The sequence below is a fragment of the Saccopteryx leptura genome, chromosome 7 (assembly GCF_036850995.1).
Source record: "Saccopteryx leptura isolate mSacLep1 chromosome 7, mSacLep1_pri_phased_curated, whole genome shotgun sequence".
Taxonomy (NCBI): Eukaryota; Metazoa; Chordata; class Mammalia; order Chiroptera; family Emballonuridae; genus Saccopteryx; species Saccopteryx leptura.
The window spans coordinates 63,350,680-63,374,323 of NC_089509.1; the positions used below are offsets into that span (position 1 = coordinate 63,350,680).

Below are 23,644 nucleotides of genomic sequence, written 5' to 3' on the forward strand. Positions count from 1 at the left end.
CTTATCTTTTCCTCATTTCTTGCTCCTCAGCCTCTGTGACTCACTTATTAAAATTTCACCTTGACTTGAGTTTTATCACCTGAGGCATGGACAAATTGGTAAAGTCTTAGCTATTGGTAATCTTGTGACATGGGTGAAGTGAGGGGTTGCCTATTGTTTACCAAAAAAGCTGGGAAAGAGATAGTGCCTACTGGGTTCACTCCTAAGAAATCATAAATAACTCTCTGAAAACAAAAACAAAACATGGCTCCTGGGAAGGTCAGACGCTATTAAGTTTTAAGATACTGAGAGACTCCTACAATAAGGGAATGGTGTTTTTATTTATATACAAGGTGCCATGTCTGTCCACATTTTCACAAACACAAAATTGTGTCAAAAGTAAATTTTCTGATTTATAACTTGTAGCATCAAATTTTGTATTTTAGTTCTGCTGATGGCTGGAAGCACCAGGTTGGCTCAGGATGTCTAGAGCTCTCCTAATGTCAACCTTCCAAGGACAAAAATAACATGGTTGTTGCTTCGGTGAGCAGTCAAGCTATTTTTATCCATCAGAGAAGCAGGCCACTCAGTCTAGAGAGAGCACAGCTAGCTGGAGAGCAAAAGCCACCTCTATCTAGCCTTGATCGAAAGTTGGTGTTGGAAACTTAAATGCAATGAAATCCGGCTCAGAGGATTCATCATCATTCTAGTCTTGAACAGTATAATATTTAGTATAAAGCACACAGGGTAGGTATAGTTAAAGCAACACCTGTAGCTCTTTAGAACTGGCTAGGATAAACCTGTGTTTAGACCGACATCTATTAAGGGCTTTCTATATGTCAGGCATTGTTCTAAGCACTCTGGATATATACAAACATCCTCAAAACAACCATATAAGGGTAACATATATCTCTTATTTTATAAATAATAATGAGGTTTAGAGAGAAGGAAGACTACTACAAAGGAAGTAGCTGAACAGGAACAGGTATGCAGACAGCCTCAATCGTGGACTGACTGGTGCTTTTTAACCACTGGCCTGCACTAGAAATATAATAAAATCTGATCACTGGCCACTGGTTCCTAAAGTGGACAGGATATAAAATCAATCCACTGTCTCAGATACTTTGCCTTGATATCTTGGTGGTGTGAAGTGGCCAGGTTACAGAAGGTAGATTAAGCACATGTCACCTGGATCATTTTCCTGGCCACAAGCAACAAAATAAGCAACGTAGAAGCATTCACGGCTACCTTCTCAAGGGGGCTTCCATTAACATAAACCATGAGAATAATTCCAATTTTTAAATGATCTTATTTCCATTGTAAAAGTTTTTCTTGTTTGTGTTTTCACAGAGACAGTCAGAGAGAGGGATAGACAGGGACAGACAGGAACGGGGAGAGAGATGAGAAGCATCAATCATTAGTTTTTTCATTGCGCGTTGCAACACCTTAGTTGTTCATTGATTGCTTTCTCATATGTGCCTTGACCGCGGGCCTTCAGCAGACCGAGTAACCCCTTGCTCGAGCCAGCGACCTTGGGGTCAAACCAGATGAGCCCGTGCTCAAGATGGTGACCTCGGGGTCTCGAACCTGGGTCCTTGGCATCCCAGTCCGACGCTCTATCCACTGCATCACGGCCTGATTAGGCATCTTATTTCCATTTTAATGGGCATGTTTCCCCAAAGGTCATGTAAAGCAGTGTTCCCCAACCTTTTTTGGGCCACGGACTGGTTTAATGTCAGAAAATATTTTCACGGACTGACCTTTAAAATGTATCACATGACCGAGACAAGCATCAAGAGTGAGTCTTAGATGGATGTAACAGAGGGAATCTGGTCATTTTTTAAAAATAAAACATTGTTCAGACTTAAATATAAATAAAATGGAAATAATGTAAGTTATTTATTCTTTCTCTGCAGACTGGTACCAAATGGCCCAGGTCTAGAGAGCTGTGATTAGGTTGGGCCATATCTTGATGAATCTAACACAGCAGATTATCTTATCCAGACTGTTTTCCAAACTGGGGCTATCTGACCAAGGTATTTAAGGAGGTGGGTGTTCAGGATATTAACATCTACTAAATGATAGCACTAAAAATGAAAGGAATGCATGGTCTCACAATCTTGAACTCTAGTGTCTCTATAAAATAGTACCTTTCCTACCCATCTCGAAAACTGATGCAGAATGTGAACTGAGCTATTCAGAAGATGAAAATAAAAGAGGAACCCAAATACTTGTCTCAGCACCCAGGGACCACTCTCACATATCCCTCCCTCACTTTCCCCGGACTGCCTACACCTGGGGCTTCTCGTTGTTAAGACATTCCAGGATAAGAATCAGTATCCAGTTTTGACTTTTCCATAAAAGAACTGAAAGAGCACTGAAGCAATTTATGTTGGAAACAACTACTCCCAAACCTGACTACAAAGTATCACGAGAATGGTTGGAGGAAAATTTTGAATGTAATATACTCTAAAATCAGTGACAATCACACCAACTCTATTCTTTCTTTTTTCTCCCTTTCCTCCCCACCAGATGAGATGTCTTGAGTGGGTTGGGATGGTTTAGCTATAATTTAATGTACTTATTGCATCCTACCCCTAATCATACAGATGTTGGTGGATCAAATGAGCCATGCTGACGGTGGTGGGTCCTTCTACAGGTTATACGCAAGACCAATCTCCAGGCCACTGGATAATCAACTCCTGCACCTAACTGTAGTGGGGGCATGAAATAACAAAGCAATAAAGTTATCTTCCTCAGGGAAGGTCTGAAATTGACAATAAGGCATGTGCAATGTGTAATGTGTAAAAAAAAATAGATAACATACGCTTCTATTTATACCTTTATGTATACATACACACCCGTTCAAGTGCAAGTGAGTTTCTGACATAACTACCCTTCAATGCACAGCTCCAAACCAGTTCAATTTTTAAAACACAGAAAAGGACATCTTGATGAATCTTTATCAATGAACAGGAAAAATAAACCATGAAGTACCATTTGGATAAGCTCTTGAGCACCAGTTCTCATTGATCTGAAACAACGGGGGACACCAGGGGGTAGAGGACCCCTAGAGCCCTAGCTTACTGTCTCCACCAAGAATGTCACCAAAAGATGTTTCAAGTGACATCTAATTGTTCTTAATGCAGGCGGGGCAGCCTTCATTGAGATCACATTGGGCCCAAACAGGTTTCAAAGTATTCTCAGAGGTATCTTGTGTTTTTATTTTTTAATTTTTTAATTTTTAACAGAGACAGAGAGAGAGTCAGAGAGAGGGATAGACAGGGACAGACAGGAACGGAGAGAGATGAGAAGCACCAATCATCAGTTTTTCATTGCGACACCTTAGTTGCTCATTGATTGTTTTCTCATATGTGCCTTGACTGTGGGCCTTCAGCAGACCGAGTGACCCCCTGCTCTAGCAAGCGACCTTGGGTCCAAGCTGGTGAGCCCTGCTAAAACCAGATGAGCCCGCGCTCAAGCCGGCGATGTCGGGGTCTCGAAACCTGGGTCCTCCACATCCCAGTTCAACACTCCATCCACTGCGCCACTGCCTGGTCTGTTTTTTTTATTTTTATGTAATGCTTATTCTTGCTATAGAGGCTGCTAACTTTTTTTTCTGCCTTTTTTTGTTTTGTTTTTTTTGTATTTTTTTTTCTGAAGCTGGAAACGGGGAGGCAGTCAGACAGACTCCCGTATGCGCCTGACCGGGATCCACCCGACATGCCCACCAGGGGGCGATGCTCTGCCCATCCGGGGCGTTGTTCTGCTGTGACCAGAGCCATTCTAGCGCCTGAGAAGGAGGCCACAGAGCCATCCTCAGCACCCGGGCCAACTTTTGCTCCAATGGAGCCTTGGCTGCGGGAGGGGAAGAGAGAAACAGAGAGGAAGGAGAGGGGGAGGGGTGGAGAAGCAGATGGGCGCTTCTCCTGTGTGCCCTGGCCGGGAATCAAACCCGGGACTCCTGCATGCCAGGCTGACACTCTACCACTGAGCCAACTGGTCGGGACCTTTTTTTTTTTTTTTTTTTTTTTTTTTTTTTTTTTAGCAAGAGAGACAGAGACAGATGGGGATAGATAGAACGAGAGACAGATGAGAAGCATCAATTCTTTGTTGCGGCACCTTAGCTGTTCATTGATTGCTTTAGCATATGTGCCTTGATCTGACAGGGCGGGGGCCTACAACTGAGCCAGTAACCCCTTGCTTAATTAAGGTAGTAAGCCTACACTCAAAGCCAGCGACCTCAGGTGTTTGAACCTGGGTCCTCTGTGTCCCAGGCCAACGCTCTATCCAATGCGACTGCCTGGTCAGGCCTTATTTATTAATTTATTTATTTATAAGAAAAAACTCAGTCGATCAAATTTAGTGGCAGCAATAATGGGTTTCTTGCCATGGCCTTAGTATGTCATAGTCTGTTACTCAGATTTTCCACCGAAATTTCAGAAGAAAACGCCTGCAGGGATTTGGTACTATGTGAAACACTCAAGGGTTTATGTTGAAAATGAGAGGTTTGCCCTGACTGGATTGGTTAGAGCTTCATCCTGAAGCGCAGTGGTTGTCGGTTTGATCCCTGGTCAGGGCACATACAGGAAAAAAATCAATAAACTGTCTCTCTCTAAAAATCAATAAACTAAAAAAGGAAAAAAAATGATAAGTCTGTCCACCCAGGACTCAGTGCTGGGGAGCCCCACAGGCTCAGGACTGTCATTCTGCACTAACCTCACAGTGACCGTTTCCTGTAAGAAGCCCTGTGACTTGGCACATGACTTCTTCCACAGATGACCCATCCCTGTAAAGCTGAGCCCCATCTAAGAGGAAACAGCCTGGGTGGAGCCCATAACAACATGACACTGGCCAGTGGGGAAGGGAAGTGCCTAAGGAAGAACTAAAACTGCCCTTCTGCACACAGATCCCCGCCACTGGGGAAGTGCAGCCGCCTGATCCCCTCGGAGTCCCAACGGGGAAAGCCGCCATGCAAAATGGCGGGTAAGAAGGGTTTGGGGGAAGAGGGAAAACGGGGTGGTTTGTACAGCATCCCAACAGGTATGCCCTTAAAATATGAAAGCTGCCTGGCCTGTGGTGGTGCAGTGAACAGAGCCTGGACCTGGAACAGAGGCCGCAGGTTTGAAACCCCAGGCTGCCTGCACAAGGCACAAAGGAGAAGCAATCAATGAACAAAAATGAAGCAACTATGAGTTGATATTTCTCGCTCCGCCCACTCCCCTCTCTTTTCACTCTCTCTGTAAAGTCAATAAATCTAAAAAAAATTAAATTAAATTAAATGTAAAAGGTTTCCAGGGTAAGGCAGGCGCAGCTGTGAGCCTTCACATGCCACAGGGAGCAAACGCCACAGACACTTGCTATCTTTTTTTGTTGTTGTTGTCCTTCAGTGATTCCTGACTGTGTTCCAAATTATGTTACTAGCTTGGCTTAGACAAAAGACAATTTAATAAGAAACATAAATGTTCAACAATTCACATTAAATCACCATCTGGCCCAACGAAAATATTCATACTTAAAATGTATATATCATCCTTTGCCATCTGGGTAATCTGTTACATGTTTAATGGGAAATGTGAAGATGTACAGTTAACTCATACCACTTTAAAATGAATATTTTTGTTCTAAGATAACAAATTAGGCCCTAAACACAGAATACCAGATTGAATGTTTTTTTTTGCAAGCCAATTTTAATGTCTTGAACAAACAAGCACTTATCATACTCGGAAGAGCCAAGGAAAAAGAAAAAAAAGAAAAAATCATAAAAGATAAAAAGTAAAAATATCAGAAAGGATATCACAATCTTCTAAATTAAAGCAATTCAGTAAACTGAGACTTTGGAAAAGCATTTGAAATGAAAAATTAAATGGTTACTATCACACATTCTAATGTGTAAATGAGACCTGTACCCTCCCTCACACCCTTCCCTCCCTCCTTCTCCCATCCTCTGTTTTGTCTGAAAAATGACAGTAAGGTGGTGGGAGGTTTTCTTATAGAAGTACATTTCACCAATAAACTGCTAAAAAAAATAATAAACTGCTAAAAAAAATAAACTTCAGGTTACTGACTTTGTAAGCAAAAAATAAAAACTGATGCATACTTCCAATTTTATAACATAAGGGTTAAGACAGTATCTTAGGTTATTCCTTCTTAAAAATCATGTATTTTCTTTATTTTTATTATTATTTTTTTATACAGGGACAGAGATAGTGTCAGAGAGAGGGACAGATAGGGACAGACAGGAACGAGAGAGATGAGAAGCATCAATCATCAGTTTTTCGTTTTGACACCTTAGTTGTTCATTGATTGCTTTCTCATATGTGCCCTGACCACGGGCCTTCCGCAGACCGAGTAACCCCTTGTTTGAGCCAGCGACCATGGGTCCAAGCTGGTGAGCTTTTGCTCAAACCAGATGAGCCCGCACTCAAGCTGGCGACCTCGGGGTCTCGAACCTGAGTCCTCCACATCCCAGTCCGATGCTCTATCCACTGCGCCAATGCCTGGTTAGGCAAAAAATCATGTATTTTCATTAAGAAAATAATACTAAATCAAAGTTTATTGCTCTGAAATCTCATCATCTAAATATTAATTGCTAATATTCTGGGTCTAAGTTACAACTGGTAATGTTTTTCTTCCACACATTTCAGTCTTTATATTGTGCCCAGGTGGTTATATTATTTACCTAAAAGCAAAATCTGATTTAATATTTTTTCCATAAAAGCTGCTCAAAAGCAAAACCAGATGGAACATGAATCACATCCTACCGTGTTAGAATATAAACCAAATAAAGATCTATGGACTACAAAAACAACTGATGGTGTGCCTGAATTTTGAAGAATTGATAAAATGAAAGAGATCTTGATTTGCAAGGTTCTTCTTTGCAGTTACAATCCTTACTAAATAAAGTAAAATGACTCCAAGCAAATGTGTTTTTGCATTGCACATTATTTACTACAGCCAAGATTAGGAAGCAGCTCTAGTGTCCATCAATAGATGAGTGGATAAAAAGCTGTGGTATATTTACACAATGGAACACTACAAGGCTTTAAAAAAGTAGGAAATCTTAGCTTTTCCAACAGCATGGGTGGACCTGGAGAGCATTGTGTTAAGTGAAATAAGCCAGTTAGAGAAAGACAAGTACCATATGTATGATTTCACTCATATGTACAATCTAATGAACAAATGAATTAAGGAACAAAAGAGAGACAGATTCATACACAGAGAGCAGGCTGACTGACAGCTGTCAAGGTAGGGGTTGGAGGCTGGGTGAGGGGTGTTGAGGGATTGAGCAAAAAAGGACAAAAAAAAAATCTTGCTCATGTCCACGATGTTTCATAAATCTATCTACTGGTTTACTTTTCTTTGCTTCTCTCCCACTGCAATACACAACACAATGTCAACTGTTTTCAGTGAGAATTCTAGGGAAGACAAATGACAGGTTATTCTTTATAGTGTTACCACATTCAAGTACTTTTGGTTCCACTGGGCTGATTTGCCAACTTTTGCATATATTGCTACAATAATTATGAAGTAGGTAATTAAAAACAAAGAAATCACCCCCCACCCACACACCACCAAATACAGAATCACAAAATGTTACAGAGGGAACATTTGTCTCTCTTTTGTTCCTTCCAGCCATCTAGGCCAGATATAAATGTCACCGGGTTCACTTCTGTGTAATTACAGCTTTGTGTTAAAAAATAACTTACCTAGTAACTATTATAGTTATATATGTCAATAGAGACTCCAAATGGTAGTAAGTTACCAGTAATCAAAATTTTCCTTCTCGAGAAATTTCACTAAGGATTTATAGTTCTTCTCTCATCTTCCTCTGGCGATTTTTAACATTATAAAAATTCTCAAATACACACCAAGAGACAAATTATTCAACAAGTGAGTCTCCCAGATCATGTATTTGCTATTCCTTGGTTGTAGAAACATCCTTCTTTTTGCCTTTTGTTTTTCAATGGGAAAGTAGTCTAGTTTCCTCAGTCTGACACGCTACTACTCTGTACACAGTTGAATGGGCTGCTTCCTGTTCACAAACAAGTTTCCTAGCAATGACTCAGAGTCTGGGCCATATGATACCGCCAAGTTTACTGGAACTCACCCATTACTCTTGTCTGCAAACTGCAACGTATGATGAAAAGATAAGGCAAGACTGGACACTTGAATTTTTATTTTCTAAAGAGACACACAGGTATTGGGGCAAAAAGAAATCAGAAAGTTACTTTCCAAAATAGTAGGTTGATCCCACCTGCTACCAAGAGTGCATGGATCTGACTTTTCCATGAGAAGTTTCACACCAGGATCTCAAATGAGCAGTGATTTTCAACCTTTTCCATCTCATGGCACACATAAACTAATTATTAAAATTCTGCACACATCAAAAAATATTTTTTTCCAATCTTACCAAAAAATAGGTATAATTTTGATTCACCCACACTACTGTTGTGTTGGCTGCTGTGTCATTTTTTTTATTTGACAATCTAAGTGAAAAAAAGTCAGTGCCCCTGACTAAATAATTAGGTATTACATGTTTTATTTTGTTTTTCCTTAAGTGAGAAGCAGGAAAGCAGAGAGACAGACTCCCACATGTGCCCCAACCAAGATCCCCCCGCAAACCCTCTCCCGGGCGATGTTCTGCCCGTCTGGGGCAGTGCTCCGTTGGTCCATACCCAAGCTGTTTTAGCACCTGAGGCCAGGCCATGGAGCCATCCTCAGTGCCCAGGCCAACTTGCTCCAAGGGATCCGTGGCTGAGGGAGGGAAAGAAGAAAGAGAGAGAGAGAGAGAAGGAAGAGAGGGAAGGGTAGAAAAGCAGATGGTCGCTTCTCCTATGTGCCTTGACTGGGAATCGAACCCAGAACATCCGCATACCAGGCTGATGCTCTACCAATGAGCCAACCAGCCAGGGCAGGTATTGCATGTTCTAAAAATTCTTGCAGGGACACCAGTTAAAAATCACTGCAATAAAGTTATTTCTTGATGGTTTGCATCTACCATAGCAGGATGCTGCAAGCTAGACCTCAAGGGATCTATGTAAGGGTTATCACCACTTTGCCAAGAAAATGGCATGGTTTGATAAGCCAATTTTAGAACACATTTCTCTAATCTCTAACCTACTTTTTTTTTTTTTTTTTTTTTTTTTATTTATTTTAGAGGATACAGAGAGAGAGAGAGAGAGAGAGAGAGAGAGAAGGGGGGAGGAGCAGGAAGCATCAACTCCCATATGTGCCTTGACCAGGCAAGCCCAGGGTTTTGAACCGGCAACCTCAGCGTTTCCAGGTTGACGTTTTATCCACTGCGCCACCACAGGTCAGGCCTCTAACCTACTTTTGAACAGGCTATACATGTATTCAGTTCTGGATGCTCTCCTCCACATATGAAAGGAATATCTCATTTTTGTGAATAGGCTTTCCATTACTATAGAATGATTCTTCAGAGAAATACACACACACACACACACACCACACACACACACACACACACACACACACACACACACACACAAGCACGCTAGCATTAGTAGCATCAGAACCTTCTGGAGCACTGGATCTAATTCCCTAACCTACTTTACCTTTCGTGAACTGAAATTAAGTGGGTGTGGACTAACAAGGTGGCTCAGATCGCCACCATGCAGTCAAACAGCCCTGCCTGCCCATCCTCGTGTGCCCCCCTCCTACAGGGCATCCCCGTGAGGGCGGCAGTACCCCAGCACGCCCGAACACTTCTGAACTCCGAGTTGTAAAGTTGGTCCTGCATTTGTAAAAAGCAATTATTTATTTCAATCTTAAAGCTCTTTTCAGATTTAACTGCCAATAATTAGCTTTAAAAAGTAAGAAACAGGCCTGACCAGGCTGTGGCACAGTGGGTAGAGCGTCGGACTGGGATGCGGAGGACCCAGGTTTGAGACCTCGAGGTCGCCAGCTTGAGCGCGGGCTCATCTGGTTTGAGCAAAAGCTCACCAGCTTGAGCCCAAGATCGCTGGCTCGAGCAAGGGGTTACTCGGTCTGCTGAAGGCCCGTGGTCAAGGCACATAATGAGAAAGCAATCAATGAACAACTAAGGCCTCGCAACGAAAAACTGATGATTGATGCTTCTCATCTCTCTTCGTTCCTGTCTGTCTGTCCCTGTCTATCCCTCTCTCTGACTCTCTCTCTGTTCCTGTTTAAAAAAAAAAAAAAAAGTAAGAAACAGGACAGTCATCCAGACTTGGGAGCCAAGTAAATACTATATGCTGTTTGTGACTCTAACCAAAGACCATGGTGCCCATGGTGGTGTTGAACACTAGTGGTGAAGATGATTTTTGGAAGTGTATATTATATATTGTGGCAGAGAGCCTATTTAAAAAACTTAGCTTCTTTTTTTTAAGCTGCAAGTCCTGCTAAAATATATTCGAGGGGGATTTGTTTAATTTTCTTAGTTAAACTTTTTAAAGTATGAGTTATTTATTGAACCAGAATGGTTGTAGTTACAGTAAAGATAGTGGTCAAGATCAGTAATATTAGTGCACATACTACCCTAACTGGATCATTAATCCACCTGCCCACCTAATACATATATAGAACTCACCTCTCAGATGCCAGGGACTGTGCTACGTGCCGGGGACACAGAGACAAAGAACAGTCTCTGGCCTGGCCTGTGGTGGTGCAGTGGATACTGCGAGGACCTGGAGCACTGAGGTCGCTGGTTCGAAGCCCTGGTCTTACCTGGTCAAGGCACATACGACAAGCAATCAATGAATAACTAAAGTGAAGCAAACAAGAATTGAGACTTCTTGTTCCTGCCACCCCCTCTGTAAAATCAATAAAGAAAATCTTAAAATATATATATAGTCTCTGATCTTAGTTTTGAGATGTGCTAAGAAACTGTAGGAGCTACGGCATTACTAAACTGTACAGAAAAGACCTCACACAGGAGTGACAGCTGATGTAAAGTATACCAGCCACAACCATATGAGCATCCTACCCAGTGCACCAAGGGTTTAACCGAGTGCAAGCATATGTCTAATAGCAAAGGAGGTGCCGGAGGTGGCGAGAACACACCCACTGAGTGCATCTCTCCTCTACGCACCCTCGGTCTCCTTTCCTAGCAGGGGCAAAGTTTCCCCCACAGAAGCTCAGATTTCCAGGGCAAGGAAAATTCTCAAACTCAAGGAGACTTCCTCTTCACATTTGAACTTTTCGGTCAATATGACTCATCTCAACCAAGATGGGAATTACTGCTAATGCCACACTGTCACGAAATGCTGCAACTGGAAGGGACCATAGGATTCACACACACAGCCCCTTTCATTTTTCAAATAGGGAAACAGGTCTAGAGGGTGAAATGACATGCCCAAGGTCATTTCAAAACTACCTTTGGTCTACTTTTTGACTTTTACAAACTCTTGCCAAGTTATTTGGCAGAGGGGGGAAGATATGTTTTTCCTTCACTTTAATTTTTGAATGAGCATTTCTTGCTCCAGCTTGCCATTGCCAGCCTCCAAGTCCCTAACAGCTTCTATTACAGCTGGTGCCGACATGGTTCACAGCAGTGTTTGTGGGCAGTATCTCATTTGAGCCTCACTGCAACAGCACGAAGGAAGGTGCTTTATTTTCATTTATGGATGAACCATTTAGGCTTTGGGCACTGAGCAATCATATCCCAAATCACATGTCCAGAACCCAGCAGAGCCAGGACTCCAACTCAACTGCTTCTAGCCTGCCGGGCTCTTCCCACGCCATGGTGCTGCTCCTTGTCATTCACACAACAGGACAAGGTTGGAAACTGCTTGAGCCTCAGTACCCTCTCCCCAGGCAGGACATCAAGAAGGCAGCCCTCTTGACACTCAGACCTGCCTTCTCTGAAGACTCATGGGTAAATCAGGTCAATGTAACTGCACAAGGAGAGCTTAGCATTTAAATCAATCCTTCTATAAAGTCAGTATTTTATACTTTACATGTCTTTTCTCTTTTTTTGTCTTTAAATTTTTCCATTGATTTGAGAAGGGTTAGGGGAGAGAGAGAAAGAGAGAGAAGCAGCAACTTGTTCCACTTGGTTGTTCCATTTAGTTGTGCACTCATTGGTTGCTTCTCATACACGCCCTGCTGACCAGGGGTCAAACCCACACCCTTGGCGCACCAGGAGGACTCTCTATCCACTGAGCCACTGGGCCAGGGCCGAAACTGTACATATGTGTTTCATCTGAGCTTTCTTAAGATGATTTAACTCAAGTGTAAACTCCTAGGATTTTTGTAAATAGATAATACATGTATATGATACAAAATTACAAAGTAATTTCTCAGTTACCTTCCCCCATGGCAGCCACTGGCATCAGTTTTTTGTGTTTTCTTAGGAAGATATTCTAACAAATACACAGATACTCACAAAGTAGCACCTCATCAAAGTGTTCCACTTATTCAGCCTTATTTAATATATTTTAGAGATTGTTCTACATCAGCATAGAGTTGTCCTATTATTTTTAATAGGCTGAGTGGTATTTCACTATAGATATACTATAATATTTCCTAATTATGTAATCAGTCCCTTGTTGGGCTTTTAAGTTAGTTTGAGTCTTTTGCTGATACAAATAATACTATAATGAGTATCCTGTACATAAATCATTTCATAAATGTGTGAGGATATCTGTAGGATAAATCCACAGAAGTGGAATTGTTGGGTCAAAACATGTGTATTGAAATTACGCTAGGTGCTGCCAAATGGTTCTATACAGAGGTTGCATCTTCTATACTCCCACCAGCCATGTGTGGGCGCCCACTTCCCTGCTCTTTGCCCAGCTTGGGTGTCCTTCACACCCAGCACCATATTGACACACGGTACCCACTTACTAAATGTATGTTAACTGTTCGTACAAGATCTCCTATGTTAATTCCAGAATCATTTCAAAGTCAGCCCTTCCCACTATCTTTTAACAATAAAATTGAGCCTAACAAAGAGAACAAACTTCACATACAGAAATGTCAGTTGGCCACCAGTCAATGCCCAGCCAAGCTAAGCTTGGTTGGTGCCTCTGGAGCTGGCAGAACAGTGGCAGACACAAGAAACGTAGAGGCCGTGGTACACACAGATAAGACAGAGGTTGGGCAAAGTGTCAATAGGTGAAACACTCTGTCATTAACAGGCAAAATCAGAAACCTCAGCTCTTCTAAAAGATACCGTAAACTTCAAAGAAAAAGCAAGTCCAACCAGGCTGACCCATTTACCAACTCCTTAAAGAGGCATTCTTTCTAGGGATGTGTCTCTCAGAACAGATGTTTGTTGGCCATTAGGTTACATTTAGAATACAGAACTAACTAAGGAGAGCTGACAGTGATCTTGGAGATCATAGTCCAACCCCCAGGTTTATAAATAAGGATCTTGAGACCCAGAGATGCTAAATGGTTAACCAGTCCTGGGTCTCATCTGACTGAGCAGAACTCAGGAGGGGTCATCTGGTCAACCCAATACAAATTAGATTTTAAACTAAACTTGCCTATTATGATTCCTATTACTTAAAAATTCATTAATTATTAGGAATTACTTTGAGATCTTAAAAAAAAATGCTGCATAGGATTCAATCCTACAGCCAAATTAATGGCCTATGAAACTCTGATGTGCACTTTTCTATAAATACCTTTCCTTCCCCCACCCCCAAGCTCAATATAATCTAACTGAGAGCCCCCCAGTTCCAACCTCTCCAGGTAGATCATCTCTGCTACTAAGAGCAAAAGTAGCTCAAACTTAATGTGGAGCTCTGAGAACTCCCAAGTCATGTGATCAAGGCTCTGGACCCGCTAAATGCACATTCCAAATGGACTCATCCAAAGGTTCACTAAGACCAAGTGCAACTCAAGACACAGTTCTACATCTACTTGGAGAAAGAAAGCCCTTGGAGAGAGCAGCCCTTACTTATATTTGTAGTGCTTTCAGAGCACAAAACGCTTATACTGCATCATGATGTGGCATTTGTGGCAGAAGCAGCCTTCCTCTATATCTGATGGACAAACCCATAAATCAAACCACCATTTAGTAAGTCGTAATGTCTCCTTTTCATCCTCTACTCCTCAAAATATAAGCATCTCATTTGCTGTGAGGGTGTTCACTATAGTTATTAGTGGCTATTTCCTTTAAATCAGTTTTGCTATACTCCTAAGAAAACAATACCATGAAACAGGCCTAAACTTTTACCAAATGTTCTCAGATAACCTCACTGAATAATAAACACATAAAGTCAAGCTCTTAGTCTTCTCAAGAACAAAAACTTTGGGTCTGTCTGCTTTAAAATCTCTGGTTTAAGAGAAAAGGATTTAAGTTAAAATCTGAAAGCCAGCTGTATGGAGTTTTCCAAAGTAAATGCTCACACCAAGCGTGGGAATGATTTTTACCTTATCACTACTCCCCATGAAAGTATCATTATACTGCCCAACTAAAACACACGTCAAACACATAATTGATCATGCTGTCCGCTGGTAGGCATAGCACAAAAAGTTCTTTTTACTTACTGTTCAAAATAATTTATTTCCTTTAGTCTGGATCTGGTGGGGACTTTAGGTCTTTGCAGCCCTGGTGCCCACCATGTTTCCAATGCCCAGTAAAGCCGGGACACAAAGCAATAGGCCATAGGGGTCACCAGGTTCCAGCTCCCAGCTGAGATTAGTTCTGCCACTTATGGTAACAGTTAGCATTGGTTTGTTTGTTTTTTTGTGTTTTTTTTAACTTTTAGTACTTTTTTTATTTATTCATTTTAGAGAGGAGGAAGAGAGAGAGAGAGAGAGAGAGAGGAGGAGCAGGAAGAATCAACTCCATATGTGCCTCGACCAGACAAGTGCAGGGTTCTGAACTAGCGACCTCAGCATTCCAGGTCGACGCTTTATCCACTGCACCACCAAAGGCCAGCATTGGTTTTTCATCTGCCAAAGGATAGAGTTGGGTTAGGTGACCCTAAGATCCATTTTTTCTAAATACCTCTGATTCTTTGCAGTCCAAAATACAAGACTGAAAAATAATTCTGAATTTTAAAACAGGTTAATTTCAGCTACCTGTAACAGATGCTCTAAAGCAGCACTGTCCAGTAGACAGGTAATGCAAGCCACAGTAATGTGAAAAGTTTTAGGCCCTTGCTGGGTGGCTCAATGGATAAAGTGCCATCCTGGTGCGCTGAGGTCGTGGGTTTGATCCCCAGTCAGGGCATGTACGAGAAGCACCAATGAATACACAACTAAATGGAACTAAGTGGAACAATGAGTTGATGCTTCTCATTCAATCAATGGAAAATTAAAAAAAGAAAAACCAAAACTTTAGGAGCCTAACTACAATAATCCAAGTGAATTTAATATTAACAACATATTGAACTCAATGTATCAAAATTTTAACAGGTAACCAAAATTTAAATTCATTAATGATATTAATAGATGTGAACACATTCAACATATACTATAACAAATCTCACCCGACATGATCATGAAATGTAGTCCTACCAAAGGTTATATTTAACAATAAAATTTTATACGGCTGTTTTAACATTTAAACCAAAACTCATTATTAGGAAAAAAAATCAGTTCTTCAGTGCACTCACCCCATTTCAAACACTCAAAAGTGACAAGTGGTGACACCGTCGTTGGACAGTGAGCTCTGTAAAGGCCTATGGAGTGAGCCCTCCACATTCCTTAGACGGGAATCTAATGAACCAGACTCTTCAAGTGTTTTGTAAACTACTGTACTTCCTGAGGAAACACTGGGAACACAAACTCTTCTAAAGTACACTAGGTAGTATTTATACTTTTAGCAATTACTTGTAAAAAGCTACCTCAATGATCTGAAAGTGCTAGTGTGAAACTGAATTACTAAAAGGGCTCAAAATGACTAAATGGATCATCTTGACATTATTCAGCAAAGCTGTGCTCCAGATGCCACAGGATCACCATGATCACTGCAAAGGTCATCTGATGAATGATTAGAAGCAGGCGGCCTCAGGTGATGGGAAAGTGTTACCCGTTCTAACTAAGGCTATGAATAATCCTGAGTTTGAAAATGATATTTCAACCACTTTCAGATGTACACATTTGAAAATGCACAGTACCCACTCTTGTTGCCAAATGCCCAGCAGCAATTGAGACCTCTTAAAAAAGAAATTATAATTACTGTATTGTCATATTACTACAGTCTCTTTAAATCAATATAGGAGTCTTTTTTTTCTTAATGTAAATCTTTTCAATTAACCCACTAAATAAATATGTAAGAACAGGGGTTGCCTGATAAGCCTTCACATTAAGATTTGGAAATGAATGATCACAGTGTCAATATTTTCAGTTCATATTAAGACAGGAATGGCACCATCTAATAATAACAGCCACCACATAATGTGCAGTTTCTATATGCTCCACACTATCCTGGGCACTCGTATTCATTATCTGTTTATGCTCACGTGAATCTGCGAGGTGGGCAGTAGTATTAGCATTATCCTTTTGGAGCAAGAAAACCAAAGCACGGAGAGGTTAAGTAATGTGGCTTGAAGACCTCCATCTAATAAATGGTGACAAGGAGCTTCAACCCAGGTTTATATTACAGAAGCACTCAAATAAACAGGCTCTTACTTCAGAATAACCTAGGCCTCATTAAGGGAGGCTGCTCAAAGAACACTGGCTGGCATGGGCAGACCTGCAGGGTGCCAGCTGGGGCTCTGGTCTACCTCCGAACCTCCCTGTGCTGTTCCTATTAGGGAACACCCAGACAGAATACCCATCCTCACAGAACTGTTTCCATATGAAAAAAACAGTATATGGATACCCCTTAGAAATATAGGACAGCTCACAGATGAGGTATTAATACTAAGCTCAACTCCTAAACTGATGTCAAAGGAACACAAAAAGCATCTAATTTTTAGGCTTCTGAGTCCAACCACTATACAAAAAAAAGTGAGGCCCTAACTTGTTTATGTATCATACATCTGCATTGCAACAACAGAGAGTGCTGCCTGACCAGGTGGTGGTGCAGTGGATAGAGCATCGGACTGGGATGTGGAGGACCCAGGTTCAAGACTCGGAGGTGACTAGCTTGAGCGCAGGCTCATCTGGTTTGAGCAAGGCTCACCTGCTTGAGCCCAAGGTCACAGGCTCGAGTTAAGGGGTCACTCGGTCTGCTGTAGCCCCCTGGTCAAGCCACATATGAGAAATCAATGAACAACTAGGGAGCCGCAACGAAGAATTGATGTTTCTCATCTCTCTCCCTTCCTGTCTGTCTGTCCCTATCTGACTCACTCTGTTTCTGACACACACACACACACACACACACACACACACACACACACACACACACACACACCAAAAGAACAGAGGGTGGTAAATGTGAAAGGTTTTCAGCTGTGTCATCTCTCGGAGGGACCTTTTAGAAGGCTCTTTTCCTTCACCAGTCTGCCTATTTTTTTTTAAAGACCAGTTACTTTGGGGTAGTGATTACTAAAGAAATATTTGTCTTTAAAGACTACAAGAAGGGGGTGGGCTTTGGAAGACTAGGCCACAGGGGTCAGCTCATTCATGTTTGGGTTTAGCCTTCCACTAACACACTTCCATGCCCCAAACTCTTTCTGTTTGTACAACTTGCCTATAGACACTGCTCTGTTTCTAAGCTCAGAACCCCAGAATAAGAAATTCTGCCACAAGTGAACAAGTGTTTCTGGGAAGGAGTTTTGTGAGGTAGCTTATCGATCCACATAAGTGCAGGGGATCCAGCGCATAGGCCGGAGTGTCCCATATAGGACTGGGCAGCGCGTGGCCCTCTGCTGTCAAGCGCGCACGTTAAGGCCTTGTTATGGATTGTTTTTCTGTCTCAGGAAGCTTCAGTCGCCGCAACAATCAGGCCCTCACACATGACCAAGGACATGCATAGGGAAGACCACAGGAGAGTGAGAAGTTTATTCTTTTCTTAGTTTAGGAATGCTGTGATGTAGATATCAACCACATCTTAAAAAGGATGAAATGGAGCCACATCCCACTATAAACTCTATCAACTTACCCTCTGGGGGCCTGAGTTCTCTGCCTATAAAACAGGGATAATGCTCCTTACCTCACAGGGCAGAACAAGGAGTGCACAAGACAAAACCACTTTGTTAAGAGTACTTAGCACTTCCCCAGCCTTGGGAAGAGCCTGAGGGATGGCTGCTGCCGTCACCCACACTGTCACATGCCACTTCTGTTTGCTCTGGACTCACAAGCAAAGCCCATGGAGGAGAAAGAGAGGATATTGGCTTTTTTTTTTCTTTTCTTGAGTGAATACTGCCAAGCATTGGGACTGGAAGTCAAGGATGAGACTGTTAGCGGTGATTCAAGAGAGTAAGAGTAAATCAATCTTAGAAAAGGACAGAGAGAAATTTCCCCTGTGCTACCTTGAAGAAAACATTCATCCTTACAACAAAACGCAGCTTCTGGCTCATTTTCTCTCCTGTCGTTCATGGAATTAACACACTGGAGGACGGGTTTCTGGTTAAACACCAGAAGAGCAGGGAATGCAAATCTCAGCACACCATGGGGCCAAAATTAGGAGGTAATATACTCCCCTCCAAACTTTAAACAATTTCCTTTTAAATTCTGTAGTTAACAAAGATACAGTCTAGAGTCACAATTACAGATCTTCAATATATGTGTAAACCGATTCAACCACACACACAGAAGAGGCCCTCAACATTCACTCTGCCTCCAGCCTGGCCGTCCACTGATTCACAGGCCATCACTTTCTGTCCACATCCAGCTCATGTGTCTTGTCCTTTCCAATACCTTCCGTGATTTCCAGCTGCCTCGTATAATTTCAATGCCACACACAGGCACTTGGAGGCCCTCTACCGCCCCTAAATTAACCTTCTCAGCCCTAGCGACCCACTATGCTGCCCCAGTCCATCCAACTCACACCTGCATCTTCCCCCGAGCTTCCCACTAAAGCTTGAGCCAAATGAAACCCATGGCTTAAAAGAATCTATTTAAAATGCTTCCTCTCCTTGGTACTGTCATGGAGCTGTCATATATCACAGAGGAGCTCGCACAAACACCAAGCTCCTGGAGCGCAGTAATGGACTCTCATGTTTTTGAGCTGTTACTATTAATTAAGAACCAGGCATGGCACCAGACAACAGTTACAAAAATGAACAAAGGCAGTCTCTATCCTAGAGAAAATTATACCTTAAGCAGAGGGAACAAAGATGTAAAGCAATTTATACTCATTATGACATCAAGCATGTCCTATAATCCAGGTGTACAAAGAGCAAAGGGATCGATTAATTAAAAGGGGCAGTTTGAAAAGCAAATGTCCTTCAAGGACAACATATCTGCTGCATTATCTTCAAAGAATAAAATAACTTCGTGTCCTAAAAGTTCCCCAGGGTGTGTAAATACCTCATAAATATTTGTGGGATGAATAAGTGTACATTTACACCCAGAATTTGGTATTTTCATTGTATATTCAAGATATCTGGAGTTAAAGAGTTATAATTATCGAAGTAACAAAGGTATGTTTAATATCATTTATGACCCAACTATTAGTCATAGAGAAATTATTTAACTTCATTCGAAGTAACGATACTTCAAATTATTGAATACTCTATTAAAAACAAAGTATTATATTTTAGGAACTATAAACACACACTCCAAGTTAAGAGTAAAGTTGATTCTTTGAGAGAACAAACATGATAGTATCTTCAAATATCCATTAAAGAATTTTACAATTTGGATAATATAACAATCAAGCTGTATATGATTTAAGTGTATATTCTTAGAGAACACTAGTTATTTTTCCTCAGAAAATGAACAAGAAACGGGCAACCTCACTTTGCCCCTGTATTCTAGACTTTTGTCCTAAAGCATCAAATTATTACCTTATCTCAACCTCCTCAGCTATTCTACGGCTTCCCTTACCTTCCAACCTCAGTTTCCGGACATCTTCAAAAAGTACCCCGAAGAAAAGGCAGCAAAGACCCAGAGAGATACGGCATATGATTTTTAACTTCATCTTCAAAATTAAAAATAATGTTTATCTTTTTCAGCCCAATTTCTCCCAGCTATAGGCCCAGAACTGGTAAATCATGGTAGCAACCACCATCAAATAAGATGCTCTGTTAAGGGAACCGAACTAGATACTCCAACTGAGAAAATGAAACGTACCTGGTCCCTCTGGTTTCTAGAGCCTTCATCAGTTGCTATGAGCTCTCTCCCATTTCCCCCTTTCAGTTTAGAATATAAGGGGTGAACAGGCTGCCATCTGAGGAGATAGTGGCCTCTCTACAAAGACCAAGAAAATATAAGCCTGAGAGTTCCTAAGACCAAGCGGTAATATTCTAGAAGTCAGTACACCACAGTGATTCCACTGGGCTGCTACCCCACCACCTCGGAATGTTTGGAATTTTATGGGGGTGGATGGATCCATTTTCTGGTTGTCACAAAATACCCTGTAACGTGGGACTGTCCTACACTCCAAAGAGAAGTCCCTCCAGCCCATGTGCCAGCAGCACGCCCTTCAGTAAACACGGAATGAGTTCCTTGAGGTTGAGACACTGGTTTAATGAATTTTTGTAAAGAAGTCCCTCATTCTTTAGCATCTGACAAAACACAAAATCATCAGACAAAGAAAGAAGGCAGAGAAGGAGAAAACAGGGAAGGGAAAGCAGGGATGATGGCCAGACATCTCAATCACTGTTCTAGCACTGTGAGGGGCATGGCCCTGGACGAACTACTTTATCTCTTTGAATAGGTTTTCTTGTCTGTAAAGTGGAGATAATATCCCCCATCACTATAGATGACTTGGCCAGATCAAGTAAGAGAACATGCCTAGGACCTGCTATAGTACTAGCAGGTATTTAGTAAATGTTAGACACCCCCTCCCTCCCCGCCCACCTTTTACAAGATGTAACAACAGAAGGCCAGCTCTCTTCAACTTGGTTTTGAAGAAAGTGAGCTGGTAATGTGAACCCAAATGAAAGACTAATTGTTCCCTCCACCTCATTATCATTGCCAGCGTACATACAATCACTGAAGATTTATAGCACAATTGTACTGTTAGCAGGTGAACTTTGGAAACCCATAACACTGGGTGAGAGATGTATGCTCCTGGAGCCCAGACATCCAAGAGTCAGGGATAGAAGGAAGATGAATGAGCGAGCTTCTATCTAGCACAGTCATTTTACCTACATCTCTGTAGGGAGAAAAAGCTGTGAGGTTCCCCCAGCTTTACTGAGCCAAAGGCCAATACTAAAAATATCCATATATAACCATTCTTGCCCTGGCACCCCAGGGGCACCTCGTGGGGAAGGGAAGAGCACAGAATATATGAGCAATAGAAATACTTATCTAAATTGGGAACTCTCTTAACAGAGACTTGGTCTGCACTCTGTAGAAGATTCCCTAAGTTACATTATTACTGAATTACTCTGTGATCACAAGCGTGTGCTCCATTAACTAGAGAGAATATATAAGATGTTCTGTGGAAGTCAGAATAAAGGGGGCGTTGTGGTCTCATTCTCATTGCAAATGGCAAAACATGAACCCCATGCTGTATGGGACTCCCATGTAATCCACCCACAAGGAGTGACAACTGTCCCTGCTCTGGTCCCAGGCTCCCTTACCAACTGGCTGCCAACTACACTCCACCGTGGATTTGGAAGCTGGGCCACTGGAGAGATGCTAGAGAGTGTGAGAGGGCACCTCTCAGTGGTCCCAGCTGCTGAAGCCCAGCCAGCTCCCAGTTCCAGCTTCAGGAGGGCAGGCCAGATCCTGGTACTGGACCATCTCCCGCTGCCCCTCCTGCCCTAGGGATGGCAGTGGCTGCCCGAGGCTGCCAATCTTGGGTTGTCTGGCTTCTCAGCACTTCCATCACCTATGTAATTAATTTTCTATATTACATTCCCTCTGTTCAAAATATATTGCATGGCTTCTGGTTTTCTAAACCAAACTCTGGATTATTTCTTAACCTCTCCAAAGAGTTTTCTCACTAAAGACAAAAATCTATACCAACAGGGTTGTTAAAAGAACAAAAGATAAAACATGTTAAAACAGCACAAGTGGCCTGACCAGGCAGTGGCGCAGTGGATAGAGCGTTGACCTGGGAGGCTGAGGACCCAGGTTCGAAACCCCGAGGTTGCAGCCTTGAGCGTGAGCCCATCTGCTTGAGTGTGAGATCATAGACATGAGCCCACGGTCACTGGCTTGAACCCAAAGGTCACTGGGCTGGAAGCCCAAGGTTGCAGGCTTGAGCAAGGGGTCTTCCGTAACCCCCTGATCAAGGCACATATGAAAGAGTTATCAATGAACAACTAAGGAAAAGTAACTTCCTGTATGTCTGTCCCTATCTCTTTCTCGCTAAAACAAACACACAAACAAACAAAAAACACCACAAGTAAACACTCAACAATGCTTTCCCTTTTCCATATGGACAACTTAAGTGGAAAAGCAAAGGAAGTGTTACAGATTTAGGGGATTGTCAGGTAAAAATCCTGGGTCAACCTGAGGCTTCTTTCAGGAAGAGTCCAAAATGGCTGGATTCCTCCTGGGTTCTTTAAAAGGAATCCTTGTAAACTAGCTTTCTTTCTCCCCTCAGCTCCTCTCCTTTTAATTGCACAACCCATTTTCCAAGGGAAATGTAGCCTGGACTCTCCCGTTTCAGAGTCACCATCCTCACTGTCAATCCAGTGCCCCGAGGGTTCTTCCTCTCAAACATGCACTGCAGGCCCTGGCCGGTAGAGTGTCGGCCTGGTGTGCAGGAGTCCCGGGTTCGATTCCCGGCTGGGGCACATAGGAGAAGCACCCTACTGCTTCTCCATCCTTCCCCCTCTCCTTCCTCTCTGTCTCTTTCTTCTCCTCCCACAGCCAAGGCTCCACTGGAGCAAAGTTGGTCCGGGCGCTGAGGATGGCTCTATGGCTTCTGCCTCAGGCACTAGAAAGGCTCTGGTTGCAACAGAGCAATGCCCCAGATGGGCAGAGCATCGCCCCCTGGTGGACATGCCAGGTGGATCCCAGTCAGGCACATGTGGGAGTCTGTCTGACTGCCTCCCCATTTCCAGCTTCAGAAAAATACAAAAAAACAAACAAAAAAACCCATGCACTGCAGAGAGCCTAATGTTAACAATGAACTTCAGTTTTGAGGTAAACACCTATCAGGCATATCATTCAGCACAACATTCATAAGAACAAATGAAAGAATAGAATAAATCTTTAAAAAAAATTTTTTTAAATCTTAAAAAAAAATTTTTTTAATTTTTAAAATATTTTTCTTCTTTTTCCAAGTGAAAGGAAGTAAGAGGGATGGACTCCCAAATGTGCCCAATGGAGATCCACCCAGCAACCCCCTGTCTAAGGCCAAGGCTCTGCCCATCTGGGGCCATGCTCGCAACCAAGCTACTTTTAGTGCCTGTGGTGGAGGCTCCAGAGAATTCTCCTCAGCGCCCAGGGCCAATGCATTCAAACCAATCAAGCCCATGGCTACAGGAAAGGAAGAGAGAGAGAAAGAGAAGAGGAGAGGATGGGTAGGGAAGCAGATGGTTGCTTCTCCTGTGTCCTGACCGGGAATCAAACCTGGGACATCCACATGCCGGGCTGACGCTGTACCACTGAGCCAACCAGCCAGGGCCATTTTTTAAATCTTAAGGCAATCGAAGAAGATGGGTTAACAGAATTATTGGGTTAACAGAATTCCAAACTACTGATGACT

The 23,644-nt window shown here is 42.3% G+C and overlaps 1 protein-coding gene across 6 annotated transcripts in view; it reads right to left on the reverse strand.

Annotated features, from left to right (window-relative positions):
- NFE2L2 (NFE2 like bZIP transcription factor 2) overlaps nucleotides 1–23,644 on the reverse strand; it is a 35,561-nt gene that overhangs the window by 4,491 nt on the left and 7,426 nt on the right. Inside the window, exons 2-3 of one of the 6 annotated variants that reach the window (XM_066345039.1) lie at nucleotides 10,553–10,689; nucleotides 2,575–2,691 (exon numbers count right to left, since the gene is read on the reverse strand). The exons of 3 other annotated variants lie outside the window; for them this stretch is intronic. The gene's annotated coding sequence lies outside the window, so the exon portion shown is untranslated. The remainder of the gene's footprint in view (nucleotides 1–2,574; nucleotides 2,692–10,552; nucleotides 10,690–23,644) is intronic. 2 more of the 6 variants (XM_066345040.1, XM_066345038.1) reach the window with 2 other exon arrangements.